Raw genomic sequence first — 18921 nt, forward strand, 5'->3', positions numbered from 1 at the left:
CCCCAATCCTCTTCGCCTCCGCCTTAAGGGCAGGCGAAGCCACCCGCTCCGCTTCTAATTCGCCGGTCCGATTAGAAGCGGAGCACATCCCTAGTTTACAGCCAAGAAACCTGCCAGTCTATGTTTATGAATTAGTTTTAGCGTCGTCCTAAAAGGGCGAATGGATTACGTTGGACAGGTCATCCTCAGGAGAGAATTGCGTTGTTGGAACTGCCAAAAAATGTTGCTTTTCTCACCATGGAGGTATAGTTTGGGATGTACTGCATCTGTGAACCTCTGCTTATTTGGTTGTTAATGACATAGTGTCGCTTCTGCATCCAACACAAAATTCCTTGTTTTTATCTTTAAAGCTCTCTGTGGCCTTGTCCCACTTGTCTTTAGGCTCTTTTTCCCCATTTATGTCCTTTTGTTTCTCCAACTCTTATCATGTTGGGTACTCAAATGTTTTTTATTTTCTAACTATCCCACGCATTTCTCATTGCTATGTGTGGCGCTCCTTGCCAGACGTTTTCTCTCCCCTTACGTTTCTTGTGTCTCCCTCCACTCTGTTATCTTTACTGTTTTCTGTAACAACTTCTATGACAGTCTTAATTTATTTTTTTACTTTTTTACTTTTATTTATTTACTTAATTTATATACCACACAAATGGCAGAAGCCCTCAGGATGGTTTACAACCATGAAAAAATCCCGAAACAACCCTTAAACAACAATATACTATAGATAAAATAATAAAAATAACAAAATATTAAAATATTAAAAGAGCCAGCAGTAAAGTTAAGAATCAGAGGCACAAATTAAAGCTTAAATGCCTGTTGGAAGAGGAAGGTCTTAACCTGCCATCTAAATGTATACAGTGAAGACACCAGGTAGATCTCCTTGGGAATGGCATTCCATTGACCAGGGGCCACTACAGAGAAGGCTCTTGCACCATTGAGGGCCACGGCACCCAGACAAGAAACTCTGAAGATGATCTTAGCAATTGGGCAGGAACATTTTTTTGCTTATGAAACTGGGGCACGTGTCGGGTGGGGAGTTATATATACAATGATACCATTGTATAAATAATACTGCTGCATTCCAGCAAAACACCTGGTTGAAAAGTTTATATGCTTTTCCCTTTTATAAAAGAACAGTTGTACTAAGGCAAAGCTTATGAAATTGCAATGGTAAACATTGCCACTTTGTTAGGAAGGCTTGTGAAATGTGAAAAGTGGAGATCTTATGCTGATTCAAATGCTGGAGAGAGAAATGTACCAAGTGCGGAGAAGGCCAACTAAAATGACGAAGGGGCTGGTGCATCTCCCCTATGAGGGAAGGTTACAACAGCTCAGATTGCTTAGCTTGGAAAAAAGGAGGCTAAGGGGAGACATGATAGAAGTGTACAAAATTATGCATGGTATAGAGAATGTGGATAGGGACACATTTTCCCCCCTCTCCAAATACTAGGACCCAAAGGGGTCATCCCGTGAAGCTGATTGGTGGGAGATTCAGGGCAGATAAAAGGAAGTACTTCTTCACACAGTGCATAGCTAAATTATGGAATTCACTCTCTGTCCCTGGAGGTGTTTAAGCAGAGACTAGATAGCCAACTATCAGAGATGTTTTAAACTGGATTCCTGAATTGAGCTTGACAGTTCAAAAAAACCCTTTAACTCTCAGGCCTGGTTACAGGATAGTGATTTCTACTAAGTGGTACCAGTTTCAGCCATGTACCTTATGTCATAATCAGCTGTCCCCTTTCGAGGCGTTGGAAAGGAGGTACACCCCAATGAAGCAAGATCTGGAATTATATACACTACAGATGTTGCTTATTTCATCCATTGTACCTTATGATGTCATTATTGGCCCTGAAAAGAGGTTTGGGGGCCCAGCCCCCCTAAATGCCCCAGTGTTTGTGCATAAGACTGGTGGTTCTAGAGATGCCACAACTTTTGTAAGTTATCCAGACTGTCATATCTTTTGTACCTTATGATGTAAATATTTTGACAGGGGCTTTTGCACTATGGTTTGTTGTTGGATTAAGTTCTGTGTTGTTTAACCCTGCAACAAACCAGTGTTCTGATTTTGGAAGTCATATCAAACTACGCAGGAACAGGGCATTCCTGGGTTGTTGATTAAAGCTGATTGAAAGTGGAAGTGAGGGTTGTGCAAGAGACGGCGTGCTCACTCCCTTATTTGCAGCCCTACCAGTTCATGGGTTAAACAGCCCTTGAATTAGCATTACGTGCAAACCAGGTCTGTGATTCTATGAATACCTAAATCATGGCCAATGACCATGCTGGCTAGAAATGGTGGGAGTTGCAATCCAATACATCTGGAGGGCACTAGGTTGGGGAAGCCTGAACTAGCTACTTCTCCATATCCTCCTTTACTGGAACCCTTCCCAGTTGTGTGATCCCTGGGCATGTTTAGAACTGGGCATGTTTAGCCTGGAGAAGAGAACATTGAGGGGAGACATGATAGCATTCTTCAAATACTTAAAAGGTTGTCACACAGAGGAGGGCCAGGATCTCTTCTCGATCCTACCAGAGTGCAGGACACAGAATAATGGGCTCAAGTTAAAGGAAGCCAGATTCCAGCTGGACATCAGGAAAAACTTCCTGACTGTTAGAGCAGTATGACAATGGAATCACTTGCCTGGTGAGGTTGTGGGCTCTCCCACACTAGAGGCCTTCAAGAGGCAGCTGGACAACCATCTGTCAGGGATGCTTTAGGGTGGATTCCTGCATTGAGCAGGGGGTTGGACTCGATGGCCTTGTAGGCCCTTTCCAACTCTGCTATTCTATGATTCCATGATTCCTTGTAACCTGCAATTGGGAAGCCTGTGGTGACCCAACTTTACAAGGAGTGCCTGAGATGTGATGGAGGGGCCTATCTGTGAAGTGCAAGAAACTAAAACAGCAGCAATTTCCAGCTGCAGACAAATGTGCAAGAATGTAACTAATATGTAAAAAGCTTTTTAGGTTCAGCACCAGAACGATCAGATCAGCAAGTGAGCTCTCCCTGCGAACTCACCTCCCAACTCTTCTTTATGTTGGAGTCTAGCTTTTTCAAGGTTTCATATGCATGTAGCAAAGGCCTTCTGCTTCTGCTCACTGAACTAAGTAGACGTGCTCTTTATTCTAACACACTGTGTGGGCAGCCTTGAGTGTCTGCAAGACGCTAAAAGGAAGTGGATGTGTCCTGAACCTGGTGTCTGGTTGCAGTTGAGAAAGGGTGAGTGCTGGTGGTTGCATGCATGTTGGTCGCTGGATTACTTACATATGTGAATAAGCCACAGATAGAACTTCCCTTTGCATCGTTCCAGACATGGTGCCTTTCAAAGGAGATGGTTCACGCACTCAGCTGTGAGTCAAGTGATGGAAAACTCCAATCATGTATGTGCATGTATGAATCATCCCAAAGTGTAATAAGGTCCGGAATAGTGGTTGCGTTTGAAAGGGGAGGAAGTGTTTTTTGAAGTATCATGGTGAGGAGGCAGTGGTAGAAAGGCCTTAGCTCTGTGGTGGAGCTCATGTATGCATGCAGAAGGTCTGGATACTTCTACACCGGTGGCCTGATTTGGTAAAAGACAATTTCCTAGGTTATAACATAGAAAGCTGCCTTATACCAAGGGAGACTATTGTTTGGTCCATCTAGGCCAGCATTGTCTGCTCTGACTGGCAGTGACTCTTCTAGGTCTCAAGCAAAGGACTTCCCTTGTCCTACCAGGAGATGTTGGGGATTGGACCTGGATCTTCTGTTTGCAAAGCACATGCTTCACCATGAAGCTATGGTTTTTCTTCATATGTGAGCTAACTTAAAGTATTTTATGCCCAGGGATGTCTTCCAAGTCATACATCTGGCCATGTTCAATTGTAACAAGTATTTCTTGCAACTTCTTTGTTGGCTCTGTGATGGTTGGGGGAACCATATTGGTTTTCTGGGCCAGATTGATCCTGGACTCCATGTGCCGAATGACACATGGACCTCCATGTGCCAACAACTTGTTGGGCCCCCATCTGTGACATCAGGGGCAGATCCCCAACCCTGATGTCATTGGGTCCCCAGCTAAAAGCCCAAGCTGGAGCTCCTCTAATCTGCTCCTTGGTCAGGGATGTTTGGGCAGAGTGAAGCCTATTGAGGTACTTTGGGGAAGGAGATTGATCTCACTGGAGGCCCTGTGGGCCATACAGGCTGGCCAGGCATGCCAAATTTGTTATATAGACCAGAGGTTTCCCAGAATATGTCTTTGTTGATCTGCACCAAGAACATGCTTTTGATTTTCTCATTCAGCTCCATATTGTGGGCTTGTTGACCCAGGGTTTGATTTTTATTTTTTAATCACTTAATGTTCTTTGTTTTCTTGAGTGAAATCGTCCGTTCTCCTACTCCAACTTTTCTGAAAGTTATCTTATCAACATGAGGCGAGTAAGGCATCTTGTAATTAAAGTCCCTCTTAACTTCTCCTTCCTGACGTCTTCAGTTAACAGACCATGGTACTACTGTTCGTTTTGCCTCACAGTTGCAGATGTGAGAGTTAATGTTGACCATATGGTGCAAGTAGCTTTGTGAAGCTGTGGGAAATCACAAAGAAACCAAAGAGCCCTGGCAGTGCCGCTTGTGTGCTTAAATGAGCGAACATGCCCCAATTTAGCAGTTTATTTAGGGTATGGCCTTAAGAATACTGAGAGATGGTTGCAAGCAAGCATATTAAGTTAATGTTTTCTTGCCACTGTAGTATGCTTATTGGGCAAAGATTTGAACCAAAGGAAAGGGAGCCTGGGCAGAGCTGGATAAACCCAACACGGTGCAGTTTCAGCACATTTTGTGTTGTGAAACAAATGGTGAGTTAGTTGGTATGTTTTCTGTGCTGGAGGAATAGTTTTGGCCTAACTCCTTCTTGGCATGTGAGATTTCCATGTACAAGGTGGCACGAGTATGTGTTAATGTGGGGAAAACAATGAAACATATGCCCTTACTTTCAGTCTGACGACTGTAACTTGCTCTGTTTCTGCCTGCCTTTTATACCTCCTTTGGGATTTACGTACAGTAAATTGCTGTACCTAAAGGAGGCTATAGTAGGTGCCCTTCTTTTGGAGCTGGATTAGAAAGGTACCTAGTAAGGTAGTCCTGTGAGTTCTCCTCGGAGTGCTGGATCTTTCCAACCTTCCTATCATCCATTCCTACCCCGATTGATATAATTGCAGGGTGTCTAGGAACACAGGGCATGTTGTTGAGCTGCACTTTTATGTCAGAGCATTTAAATGAAAAGAGGTATTTGAATTGATAATAACATAGTTGTATGTATGTACATATTATTTATTTATTTTTATGAACTGTGTAGGTCACTTATATGATCCCAAAGTAAGATGCAACAAATAAAACCCAATAATAATAATTTTGCAGAATTGGCACGAAGATCTACGTTTCTCGAACTCTGTATATCCACATCGCTTTATGGAATAAAACAAACAGCCTTTCCAAGGTTGATGAAACTGGATGCTTCTGTAAGCAAGGGCTCAATCCTAGGAATGTTTAGACAGAAAAAAAGTCCAACAACTCCCAGCATTCCCCAGCTGGCATGGGATTGCTCTTTAAAAGTCTCTTTCCAACCCAGCAGTTCTGGGAGGCAGAGCCTTCTTCTGGGTCCCTTGTACCAGCGAGAGACAGGAGTTTAACAACACTTGCAAATCTGGTCCACCAAATGAAGGAGAGGGCTTTGAAGTAGGCCTCCAAAGCTTGGGTGTTAATAGCTGATGGCAGGGATACTGCAGCTGTTATCTGGATGATGATCTTCCTTAATTACTTTTGCCAGTTGCAGGATATTTACTTAGTTGAAGCTTGGAAGAGGAAGTGTATTAACAAGTGGTAAATGGTGTGAGACAGAAGCTGTGGGACATTTCTTCCTATTTCCTGGAGTGTGATTGTTATCCTGCTCTCCTAGAAATTAAAACTGGGTTTCCACGTAACCAATGCATCTGAATCCCCCCCATTACTGGTGGGATGACAGAGGTAACATCTTGAGGACCATTAAAGAGCAACAAATTCTCAGCTGTTTCCTCCCTTGCCTCTAGTATTTCTTGGGTTGGCCTAGGTTCCTTCCTTCTGTAACCACTAGCTATGCAGAATGTACCTCCTAGGTTCTCGGAATAATGGGCTCAAGTTACAGGAAGCTAGATTCCGGCTGAATATCAGGAAAAACCTCCTGACCGTTAGAGCAGTACAACAATGGAACCAGTTACCTAGGGAGGTCGTGGGCTCTCCCACAGTAGAGGCATTCAAGTGGCAGCTGGACAACCATCTGTCAGGGATGCTTTAAAGTAGATGCCTGTATTGAGCAGGGGGTTGGACACAATGGCCTTATAGGCCCCTTCCAACTCTACTATTCTATGATTCCTTGGTATCTAATCAGGAACCATGGGAGGATATTCACTCTCTTGCCTTTCCTTGAAAAGTGCTAATTGAGAGGGTTAACTGCCCAGAGAGCTTCGGCTATTGGGCAGTATAGAAATGTAATAAATAATAAATAAATAAATAAATAAATAAAGGCAACGTAGAAATAATTTTAGATAAGTTTGTCATCTAGTTCTTTTTGATGAAATATCTGCTGTCCCTATGCCCTAGCATGCCTAGGATTTGGAAATTGAAACTGCTTTCCTAGTTGATCGCTAAATCTGTTACCTGGTGCTCAAAACTCTTGGATATGGAGATGGGCTATGTTTCCGGAGAATATCCCTTTTTGTTCTTTTGATTGAAGGCTACTGCAAACTGGACTGTCTTCCTGCTAAATTTTGATGCATCTTAAAACGGAGGACCGGTTCACACATGCATGTTTATTAAGTCATGATTTGCATGTGCGAATGAACCATTAATTGCAGATTTATCACCAACAATAAACGTTGCTATTAGCCAGTATCAACAAGAATACATCTTAGTGGAGACCGTTCCAATGTGAAAGCTATGTGTTTGTATGTAATATGTATCTGTGAGAACCAGCCCTAAGTCTGCAAAAGTTTTGCCTTTCCCTGTTAACAGCCAGGCATTTGTGCTTGGACAAAGAGAAGCACAATCCCATTATAACTTTGGCTTCCATTTGGCTTCTGTTCCCTTTTGGACAACATATAAATAACCTATGCATGATATGTGACTTGAGAACTGATGATAGGTAAAGCAGAAGATTTTTTTATCATTGTAATATAAGACATCACAAAAGAGATAAAGCACTCTGCAATGCTGGGATGAAACGATGGAGATAAATGTGTAAACCAATATTTGTCAAATACAGCATTTGTTACGTCTTTAGAAACTATATTTTGCCAATAATTGATGGATACTGATGATACTATTTCTTGACTAATTGTTCCCTGCTTGGATCTGGAGACAGAAGAAAGAAAAAATTGAAGTTTCTTGCAAAGATATATTTATATCTTTATTTACTATTCTATGTAATGCATCTTGAACATTGACTGGGGAGGTGTGGAAATGTTCTGCCTCTGTAAATACTTGCATTGTGAGATTCCTTTGGAAACGGGGTGAGGGAGGAAAGGGAAAATATTTTGCCTTAGAAAAATAAAAGCACAGGAAAGGTAGTAAGTCACCTGTGAAGGTTTGTGTTGTACTCGTTCAGTGAGTTTTCTGCTTCATTATTCAGCTTATAACCAAAGCAGCATATCAAAAAAGTAAATAAATGACATCATGTCTCAGGAGACTTTCCTGGTATCTGGCTGATTTATACAGAGGGGTTTGTATTAGTGGCAAGAAGTACTGAGGAGCTGTCAAGATGGACCTTTTTTATTATAAAAAAGCCATCTGTCTTTAATTTCTAACCTTAACAACACTGGTTCCATTGCTGGCAGCTCTCTGCAGCTGTGTGTGCATTAAGAGAATGTCTCTTGTCTGCTTCCCGTACTAGCCTGACCATTACACAAAGGGATGTTATCTAGGAATACATTATAGACAGTCAACTGGCCCTGGACTGACCTAGAATATTTTTATGGAATCTTTAAAAAGCCTCTGATCTCTTTGGCCTCGGGTGGTGCACCATTATGTGAAGCCTCATGGACAAATGCGTGGGCATTTTCCACACTCTTCCATTAATGGTTCTGCAAGCCAATACAGAGGGGAAACAGCAAAACTAAACGAATAAAGAAAATTTCACATTGGTTGCAAGAGCAGGTGGTGTGCTAAACCTGAGGGAAGACTACATTTTGTAGCCCACAGCATGGCCTCGAAGACATAAATGCTTTGTTCTGCTTGACACAAGCTGTTGAAATTCCCAGAATGCAGAGCAGTTGCTTCCCAGAATCCTGTGCGGTACACTGCTTTGTGTAGAGAAGGGAAGAAACACAATTTTATATGGTGTCTGAAGCTTTAAAAATGACCAATTTTTAGCGCAAGGAATGGGAATAACTTATATTGGTCTCACAAAATCCTGATGTTTTTATCACAGAGGTATTGCTTTTTTCTAGAAATGAATGTCCTCTGTGTGTGTGTGTGTGTGTTTGTGTGTGTAAACATGATTCAAATTTTGTGTGCCAATCTTGTGGGAAGAGCAAGCAGGCATATAGGGAAGTAGATAAGGTGTTTGATTTGGATCTGGGCATCAGCCATTTTACTTCCTTGGTAGTCTTATGCGAATTGCTGTTTCTTATCCAAATCAAATTTATTTATTTATTAAAACATTTGTATCCCACCCTATTATCACTGGGATCTCCAGGCGGCATACAGTTAAAATCAGAACAATATACCCTATTTCTTCGATTCTAAGACACACTTCCCCCCCCCCATATAAACATCTCTAAAAATGGGGTGTGTCTTAGGGTTTGTTTGTTTTTTCTGTTGGTGGTACTGAAATTAGTGTGCGTCTTATGATCGATGGCGTCTTACAATCAAAGAAATACGGTAAACATACTTAATTTACACAGCTAAAAATGTATTAAATCGTTAACAAATTAAAACCAGTAGAATTTTTTTAAAAGCATAAAACAATTAAAATCAATTAAAACTATGTGTAACCATGGAGAATTTAGTCCTTGAAGGATTTGATAAAAAGCCATGTTTTAACTTGGCACTGAAATAAAGCCAGTGTCGGTGCCAGTTGGGCCTCCAAAGGGAAGGTATTCCACAAGCAGGGTGCCACAACAGAGAAAGCCCTCTCCCACATCCCACCATAATGTGTCTCTTGTGTTGGTGGGATGCAGAGGAGGGCTCCTCCACCCAATTTCAAATCTCGGGCAGGCATATATAGGGAGAAGTGCTCCCTCAACTACCGAAGTCCCAAGCTGTTTAGGGCTTTGAATGTCATTGCCAACACCATGAATTCCGACTGGAAGTGTATAGGCAGCCAATGCAATTCTTTTAAGACTGGTGTTATATGGTCTTTATAAGATGTTCCGGTGAGCAGTCTAGCTGCTGCATTTTGCACCAGCTGCAACTTCGGATTGTCTTCAAGGGCAACCCCACGTAGAGTGCATTGCACTAGTCTAATCAGGAAGTTACCAGCGCATGGACTTCTGTGACTAGGTTGTCCCTGTCCAGGAAAGGCTGCAGCTGGTAGATCAGCTGAGTGCATTGCAGTAGTCTAATCAGGAAGTTACCAGTGCATGGACTACTGTGGCTAGGTTGACCCTGTCCAGGAAAGGCCGTAACTAGCAGATCAGCTGTCGCCAAGTACTCTGGGCCACAGAGTCCACCTGGGCCTCCAGTGACAAGGATGGATCTAGGAGTACTCCCAAGCTACACACCTGCTCCTTCAGAGGGAGTGCAACCCCATCCAGAACAGGTCATTTACCCAATTCCCACCAATCCACAGAGCTTCCTTATCAGGATTCAGCTTTAGTTTATCAGCCCTCATCCAGCCCATTACAGCCTCCAGGCACTGGTCCAGCAACTTCAGCATCCCAGCTGACTCGGATGACAAGGACAAATAGAGCTGAGTATCATCAGCATACTGATGGCACCCAACCCCCAAACCCCTAATGATCTCTCCCAGCGGCTTCATATAGATGTTGAACAGCATGGGGGATAAAATAGAGCCCAGTTGGATGCCACATCTTAATAGCCATGGGGTGGAACAGGAATCCCCCAGTACCACTCTTTGGAATTGGCTCTGCAAGTAGGAGCGGAACCACTGTAGCACAGTGCCTCCTATTTCCATCTTGCAGAGCTGACCCAGTAGTACTCACCCTGTCTTTCACCTGGAGTAGGTCATTAGTCAGAGTAACCAAGGCTGTTTCAGTGCTGTGCCCTGGCCTGAAACCAGACTGAAATGGGTCCATATAATCATTTTCCTCCAAGAACGCCTGAAACTGCCCAGCCACCACACGCTCAAGCACCTTGCCCCCAAAGGGGATATTAGCGATAGGGCAGTAGTTCTCACATACCTTTGGGACCAGGAGAGGGTGCATTACAGCCACTTTCAAGGCAGCAGGCACCACCCCCTGACAGAATGAGGCATTTACCACCCCCTGGGCCTACCCAATCAATCCACCTCTGCTGGATAGTATTAGCCAAGATGGGCAAGGGGGTCAAGCTTACAAGTGGTGGAACGGACTGCTTCAAGTGTCTTGTCCAAATCATCACGCTGCAACAACTGGAACTGATGCCAGGAAACACGACCAGGCAGGGCACTGGACACCTCCCCAGGCTCTGCGATAACTGTGACATCAAGTTCTGAGCGAATACGAGCAACTCGCTCCTCAAAGTGCCTTGCAAATTTATTACAACAGATGACCAAGGGGGGATCTGCACGTGGCTCCCAGAGCGCTTCTATGCGACCCCAGAGCACCCCGAAAACGATAGTCTGACTTCCCTGTAAAAGAAACGAGGAAGAGCCGTCCATGCTGACGACGACGACGAGGAGAGCTCTCCGCCGGAGAGGAGAGCTCGGCAAAAGAAGGCAGGGTAGAGAGCTTCTTCTGCTCTTCACCCCGCCTTCTTTTGCCGAGCTCTCCTCGCCGGCGGAGAGCTCTCCTCGCTGGCGGCGCCGACGGCATGTACGGCTCTTCCTCGTTTCTTTTACAGGGAAGTCAGACTATCGTTTTCGGGGTTCTCTGGGGTCGCATAGAAGCGCTCTGGGAGCGACGTGTGGATCCCCCCCAAGAGTTCCAATCCTGGTTTCTGTAAACCCGAGCCTTATGAAGTTCTTATCAAACTTTTGAAGTTCTTATCAAGACAGAATGGCATCATTCGATATACAGAGCCTCGATCTCCTCAGAGGAAAGACGTAATTAATAAAATGACAACTGTATGTTCCGTCCGATGTGAATTTTATTAATTTATTTATTTATTGCATTTCTATACCGCCCAATAGCCGAAGCTCTTTGGGCGGTTTACAAAATTAAGACAATTTAAAGTATAAAACAATAGTATAAAACCCTAATATAAAATGCAATATAAAAGCACAACCAAGATAAAAACAGCAGCAATACAAAAATACAAATTTAAAATGCAAGTTTAAAACCATTTGAATGGTGATGTGCAATGCGTTTTCCTCTCCCCGCTCCCTTGGATGATGATGTGCAGTGCGGTTTCTCCTGCGCTCCACCTCTCCCACAGTGCCTACACTGTGTTAAGAAAAGGTTTTATAATGCTGTAGAGTTGTGTCCTTGTATACACAAAACTATATTGCTGTGCCGTTATCACGCTGTTCTGTTGGGGGCACATGTTCAGTGATTCTCCACCCACCCTTTCAGCGAACAGTAGTTCATCAAGTACACTCAAGAAAATGGTTTGTGGCACGAACAACAGTAACTGCTTTCTGCTAACCTTTCTTGGAGTTACCGCTCTGCCTCGCATGCGAATTGCCCATAGACTTGTCAGATTACCATGAATTTATAAGAGGCAACTGTTCTGTAAAACGACCCGGTTTGCCTATAGGCCTCCTAAATCGGAACAATATTATCCATGACTGCAGTTAAGAGGCTAAGCAGGACTTTCTTTTCACAAGTAGAAACAGCTGGCTCTGCTTATTAGGGTATTTTTTTTAATGAAAGCAGTAGAAAAGAAGTGTCTGAATATTTCCTACCCTTCTTGGGTTTCTTTTGTGACAGATCAGCCCATCCGTTTCTCCTGACCGTGGGATGTTTTTAGAAGTCTGTTCTACTTTCAAAAGTGAGCTCTGGAGTACTAAGTTGTCCTAGGTCAGGTCTCCACCATTGGCGATCCTCCAAGCCAAATGTAACTCACTGGGTGCTTGGCAAACTCTACTCCTTTGCAGTCTAAAAACACACACACAAACAGGCCCTTTATTGATCCAGTGATGGAGTCGTGCATGTTACTTGTGGCCTCAATTCAGCTCTCAGGGTCAAATTTGCGGTAGGTATGTCCCAAGCTCTATCCTCGCCCATTCTCTCCTTCACAAGAGGCTTGTTGCTCTAGATCGTGGGTAAGTAGCCTGGTGCCCTCCAGATATTTTGGACTACAATTCCCATAATCCCTGACAATTTTCCTTGGGGTTTATGGGAGTTGTAGTCCAAAACATCTGGAGGGCATAAGGTTGCCTACCTCTGGCCTAGATGCGTGGTTCTTGCTTCAGGTGCAGGAGGACCTGGGTTCAAATAGCAGACATGCAGGAGGTCTCAGATTCAATCCCTGGCATGCAGAAGGTTGATGAGGGGGTCGATCACTGATTTTGGGCGTCTAGAAAGGCAGTGGGCTGGGGTTAATCAGAGGAGATAATACTGATCTGGATGGCCCAATGGCCTAACTCTGTATAAGACACCATGTTCTCTCCTGAGCATGTCCCTTTCCCCCGACTATTTCTACCCATACAGAGAGCGTCAAAGAAATTACTTGTGAGTAGATCCACTTGTAGACAAGGTCTGTTCCCTGCAAAATTGACCTGCTGCTAAGGGTGTGTGTTTTTGTTGGGCAGTAGATCTTTCTCTCAAGTACAAGAGCTCCAGCCCTCTACATGATCAATATTGGATAGTAGTTTTTAATCTTTCTACTCACAGAGATCCCTTTCCACATCGGTTGAGGAATCTCTGCATATCCAGCTTTTTCTAGAAGGTTCCAGAGCACATTATTTGTGTGGTGGGGGAACCAGATCGTATGGGCTTCTGCCGTATCAGGATGAGCTGTTGCCTCACATGCATTGAGACTAAAATATACCCAACAGCCTTCCTGTTGTAGGACAGGGTGAGCAACTTGTGGCTCTCCAGATCTTTTGGCCTACACTTCCCATCATCCCTTGCCATTGGCTGATCAGAGTTGTTGACTAAAACATCTGGAGGGCCACAGCTCATCATCCCCCTGTTGTTTTAGGGGATGGTTGATATTGATGGACAAGCTTTCAGAACCCAGTTTGTAGATCACTAAATTAGGAAGTCTCACTCCATACGTTGAGATAAAACTTCCTTGGAGCAAAAGCAAACTAAATGATGGAAAACCCAAAGTGGTAGGCCGGGTGGGAGTGGGGGAGGGGAAGATGTGGGCTTATTGTGTTGCATAGATGAGTACAGTTGGAAGTTTGAGATAAAAAAATCTTTTCTGTGCGTTTCGTTTGTTTGGTTCATCTGTGGATGTGGATCTGCAACATGTCTGGCTTATTAATTTAATGGAATGTGTGCAGGGCTGCAGAATGTGTTTTGAGTAGAGCAATATTTCAGGCTGCTCCTTTTTAATTCAATAATAATAATATCTCATCTGGAGAAACACCTGCAGCTTTTGGCACTGAGTCTATTCAGGATAGAGTCACTTCCTTGTATACAGAGATCATCTCTGAATTACCATTTAACAAACCAGTAGGTGAACAAATTGGCTTTTTCAAGTTTCTTAATGAAATCTTGCTTTGGGGTCACAGGTGCCTGTTCTTTGGTTCCACAGTGAAGTCTCTAATGCAGAGGGCAATGCCATATTAATTGTTGTCCTTCTCCTGAGCTCCTTCCACTAAAATTGCATTTGCTGCTCAGTTCTGGGTGAAATATTCACCAAAGAACAATATATGTGGCTTATCTTATTAAGTCAAAATGTGAGTGTGTACATATTTGTTACGTTCTGTCAATTGGTGTGTGTGTGTGTGTGTGTGTGTGTGTGTGTGTGTGTGTGTGTGTGTTTGGACAGTCTCTTTGGTTGACAGGATAAGAATTTGCCATAAAACGAAACTCTTCAAGTGCTTCCTCAGAATCATCTCCTGTTGAATCTTTTTTTATTTTAATACCGGTTACAGTTTTAGTTTCCCTTCAGAGATTCTTGGGATTTTTGATTGGGGAAGGCTGCTGAGAACTCAGTTCAAAATCACTGGCCATATTGCAGAACTTCTGTGTTTCTTGAAGTGAGTTAAGGACTGTTTAGGACAATTGCAGATTGTAGTATAGATAGGGATGGAAAAACAAGTCTATTTTTGGTCGGTATTAATTTCCATATCATACTGCAATTATTTTTCTTTAAAAACTGGGTAAAACCTCACATTTATTTTTGTACCCAACTTTCCCTAAAACGTGTTTTGTATGCAACTTTCCCTAATATACACGTTTTTGTATACCATTTTTTATCCCAGAACTGTACTGCAAAATGTGCTATCTGAAAGATACCTGTGTTCTAACCTGCATATTAGTCTGAGAAATGTGAATATAAGGTCATTTCACTTAAAAATTCAGTCCAAGCAAATTTCTTCCCTATCCTTTTGTGTAGATATGCCTCACATCTTCTGCGAAGAACCTGAGCCATCGTAGACTCACATTTTCTGTACTGTCTGCTACTTCTAGCTGTAATTCTTGACCCGCTAGTTTTGCTGCTTCAGCATCCTCCATCTAGAGGCATGAAGGCTTGGGGTGGGATGGGGGAACAGGAAAAAACCAGCAGGAAAAAAGTTTCCTTCAAATTTTCCAAAAATCCCTGGGGAAAACAAAGTGGTTTATTTCTGAATTTCTCTGATTCTCCCCCCCCCCCATCCATTTTATCCCCCCCCCATGCCTTCCCATACCCCCCCCCCTTTGCCAATCCAGAGAGGAACAAGACAATGTACTCTCTATACTGGTATCTGTATTGCTCCCTGACCCAGCCTTCATCCATTGTGAGAAAAAGCGATACAAGCCTAACTACTTATGCTGCATCTGACCTTGTCCCCAACAGTGACCACCCAGATGCCCCGGGGAACCTGCAAGGTGGAAATAGTCATCCTCTGTTGCAGTGCCAGCTCTGGGCTTTTGAGGGCCTTTGGAAAGGCAATCTCCGTTGGCCTCCTTCCGCTCAGTGCCATTGTCACCAGCTGCTATTGCTTCTCATCCTCATCATCCCTACTAATTGCTTAGTTGATAGACAGAAGCCAGTAAGCAAGTACACAATGGCATCTACTGCTCCTTGTTTTCACCACCACTACTGTCTGGGGCAAGGGTACGAGCAGGTTGCAGTGGTGAAGAGGATGAGCAAGTCTAGGTGGGTTTGTCAGTGGCCCTTGCTGTGGTGTGGGACCTCAGCAGGTGCCCAACCACGCCTACCCTTGATGCCAGTCCTGCTCTGTTGCTTTCCCTCAGTATCTGGTCACTGGAAATCAGCGGCTTCCAAATATGGAGTCTGCGTTTAGTCTGGGGCGGTTGATAGATGCCACGTGTCCTCTGTGAATTTGCCTTGTCCCTTTTTCTAAAACTAGATGCCATCACCATGACCTATGTAAATTTATTTGGCCTTGCCAAACATCAGTCAGCTGGTCTTAAGCCACATCTAAATGTGTTATTTATTTTATTTCTTTATTATTGATTTATAATTAATATTTATATGCCATCTTATGCGCTAAATCAAGGTGGTGTACAACAATTTAGAACAATAAAAATGTAACACAACAAAAACAATGTTAAAACAGTAAAACATTAAGACAACTACATAACTTAAAAAGCGAAATTAAAAAGATGTGTTATTACTCATAACACATGTGATTGGTAAATGTGGTTACACTGTGGGAAGTGAGGTGTAAATTTTCCATGTGTGGTGTTTACTCTAAATGAGTCTGATGTGATTTATGGCATTCCCCCACCCTCCAGTGTTTGTGTTTGTGTGTGTTAATGTGTTTTGGAAACCTATCCCATCAAGCATAGGTAGTGTTGAAGCAGAAGTTTTATTTCTTCTTCTATAATGTCTGCTCTTTAACTAATACGACTACTCCCTCCTTTTGTGTCAGTACTCCGACGGGCAACCATAGAGAAAAAGGGGTCTATGTTGTTTCCTCAAGATTGGTTGTTCTTTCCACCACACAAAGTGCTCTGGCAGACCAATAAAAACCCTTCATTCTATTATGTTGCATAATGTAAATGTTATACTTAACATGTGAGTAAGATGCCACACCAAACTATCTCAGAATTCTGAAGGGAAGAGGAAAACCCGGCACATCACGGAGACATAATAATGTATTGCAAATGAGCAAAGCCATCATTTGAGAACTCCAAACATCTTGTGATGTGTGTGATAATTAGACCTTGGTCCTAGAAGGAACTCTTAAGTATTTACATACACCCGCCAGCATTTCACAAACAAAAAATATGGACACATATGGAAGACACCTCCCACCTCTTCTTCCCCCTTTTTGATACCAAAGATCAATGTCTTGGCAACCCCTTCCCAACTTGATTACATACCACTGAATATTCTACTCAGCTGTATCTGTGTATTCTACTAATCTGTGTATTCTACTGTGTATTCTGCTTTGTATTCTATTCTACTACTCAGTCTGGAAGACTCAAAACCTTTTCTTTAGGCTGATCTCGATTGGACTAGGACAGTGTGTTCTTGTGTGGAGATGTACGGATTTTATAAAATCTGTTCCATCTGTCGTTCATGGCTTTCTTTCCGTCGTCCTCTCATTGACAGAATCGGATTTCCCCACAATTTTCTGAATTTGCACAAATTTGCATTTGCGCAAATCCACCCCAATGCACATTTTCATGCTTCAGTCTGGGGGGTGGGAATTCACCTTTTCCGCAGGTGTTCTTTTATATTACATATTTTTCTATGACTAAATTTGCATAATATTCCAGAAAGTTTTTTTTTTTAAAAAAAAAGGTCCACAGAATCTGTGCAGCTCAGGAAAAACTGGTTTGCTGTGGAATCCAACAGTCAAATTCATAGAAAACCAAACTCATTTGATTCTGTACCTCAGAACCAAATGTCATTTGTAGTGGCTTCTAGGGCGCACACACCCTTCGGACAGGAAGCCAGCTGTGGTAGAGGAAGCCCAGACGAGAGTAAACTGGAGCATCCCCCTCCCCCCATATTCTAGTTCACAGCAGAGAGCAAGTCATGCCACGGGCAGTTTGAGAGGCCAGAGAAGTAGCCTGCTTCTGGCACAGTAGGTACCCCTTGAATTGCCCTGGGAACGCTAGACTGCTATTGCCGCAGGAGATTGCTAGTTTTACAAGGTGCCACAGCATGGTCTTTTGACACCCTAAATGGCTGAAGGAGGTGTGAAGACGCCTGCAGGAGGATTTCCCTTCCCGCCCCCATAATTTTGCATACATGAGTGTCTATTTAAATCACGGCTGCATCCTTGACAATTCAAGCCTAAAAGGTCATTTTAATTCATTATTTCTGGATTAGTGGAATGGCGGACAAGGGCGGTCACTGGTAACAACCGAGATGGAGTTTTGTGCTGAAAATGGCTTCCCAGGCTCGCTCAGCTGGAGCAGAAGCATTGTTTCCAACGCAGCCTGATTGATTTTTTTTTTAACAGGAACTTAATAAATTGCAACAAGAGTTCTCTCCTTTTAAATTTAACTTGGGTAATTAAGGGAGTTTCGCTGGCTTCTCTCTGCATCATTGGCATTGTGCAAAACAAGAATGAGAAAGGCAAAGTGGGCTGCTTTTCGAAGTGTTACTGTCAGCTGTGTGGCCTGGCCGTGGAGTAACTAGGGCAGGGTTCGATAGCTTCTCAAGACACAATCTGGAAAGGTGTAAGGAATCTGCATTAAAGGTCATGCATAATATAAATTTCAGAAAGATTGCGCACATATCCAACGTGTTAAGTAAAGCCAGATCTCACCTTTATTTATTTATTAAATTTATATACCGCCCCATAGCTGAAGCTCTCTGGGCAGTTTACATTGATAAGAGACTTAGGGCGCAATCCTGTGCATGTTTAGATGGGGAAAAGTCCTCCAACTCCAGGAACGCTGGGAATTGGAGGATTCCTTTTTCTGTCTAAACATACATAGTATTGCACTCTTAGTCACCAAGCAGAGTGGCCTTATTGCAGCTTCTCTGTGCGTGCCTCCTAGCACAGTAGCACACATTCAGCCATTGAATACTACTCATAGCGGAGGAGAAGCTTTGGCATTAGCAGCCATCAGGATTTTTGCCCAACAGCTTTGAGCTAACAAATTGATTCTATTTTATATAAAAACCGAAGTGTGTCTGGTCCCAGATATAGGTGGAGTGCAACATTTGTATTCTGTCCAGGGCATAGAAATTAGTAGCTACAGCCCTAGGCTCTAGTGCGTCGCATGGCTGGCTATTGGCAATCCTGAACTAAAGTCCTGTTTCCCCCAAATGAGATCTGTATGGAATAGCCCTTACTTACGTAGCCCTTTCTGTAACAAAGGACTGGCTCAACAGAATTCGGCCTAGTTCACATGCAGAAGTAACCCCGTGGTTGGCCATGCGAAGGCACAAGCTCGGGACACAAACTATGCGTGTGAAATTCTTCACCATGTAGGCTAGGTGGCTTTCCCAGTAGAGCATGGGAATCTGCATCAAAGGTCATGCATAATATTTTCATGGTGCAGCTTGATATTATTATTATTATTATTATTATTATTATTATTATTATTATTATTAGATTAGTATGCCATTAGTATTCATGAACAGGGGGAGTGGACTTATGCCCATCAACCCCACCCCTGCTGCTTAAACACCCCCTGTCCAAACTTCTGCCCCCAGCTGGCCATGCATTTGAAGGAGCCCTACACGTGAGCAGGCATATTCGTATTTGTATTATATTTACATTTCAC

At 43.2% G+C, this 18921-nt stretch overlaps 1 protein-coding gene across 4 annotated transcripts in view; it reads left to right on the plus strand.

Annotated features, from left to right (window-relative positions):
* The window catches only part of TNIK (TRAF2 and NCK interacting kinase), a 343273-nt gene that overhangs the window by 33624 nt on the left and 290728 nt on the right, over positions 1–18921 (plus strand). The window lies entirely within an intron of this gene.

This window comes from Elgaria multicarinata, chromosome 8 (assembly GCF_023053635.1).
Source record: "Elgaria multicarinata webbii isolate HBS135686 ecotype San Diego chromosome 8, rElgMul1.1.pri, whole genome shotgun sequence".
Classification (NCBI taxonomy): Eukaryota; Metazoa; Chordata; class Lepidosauria; order Squamata; family Anguidae; genus Elgaria; species Elgaria multicarinata.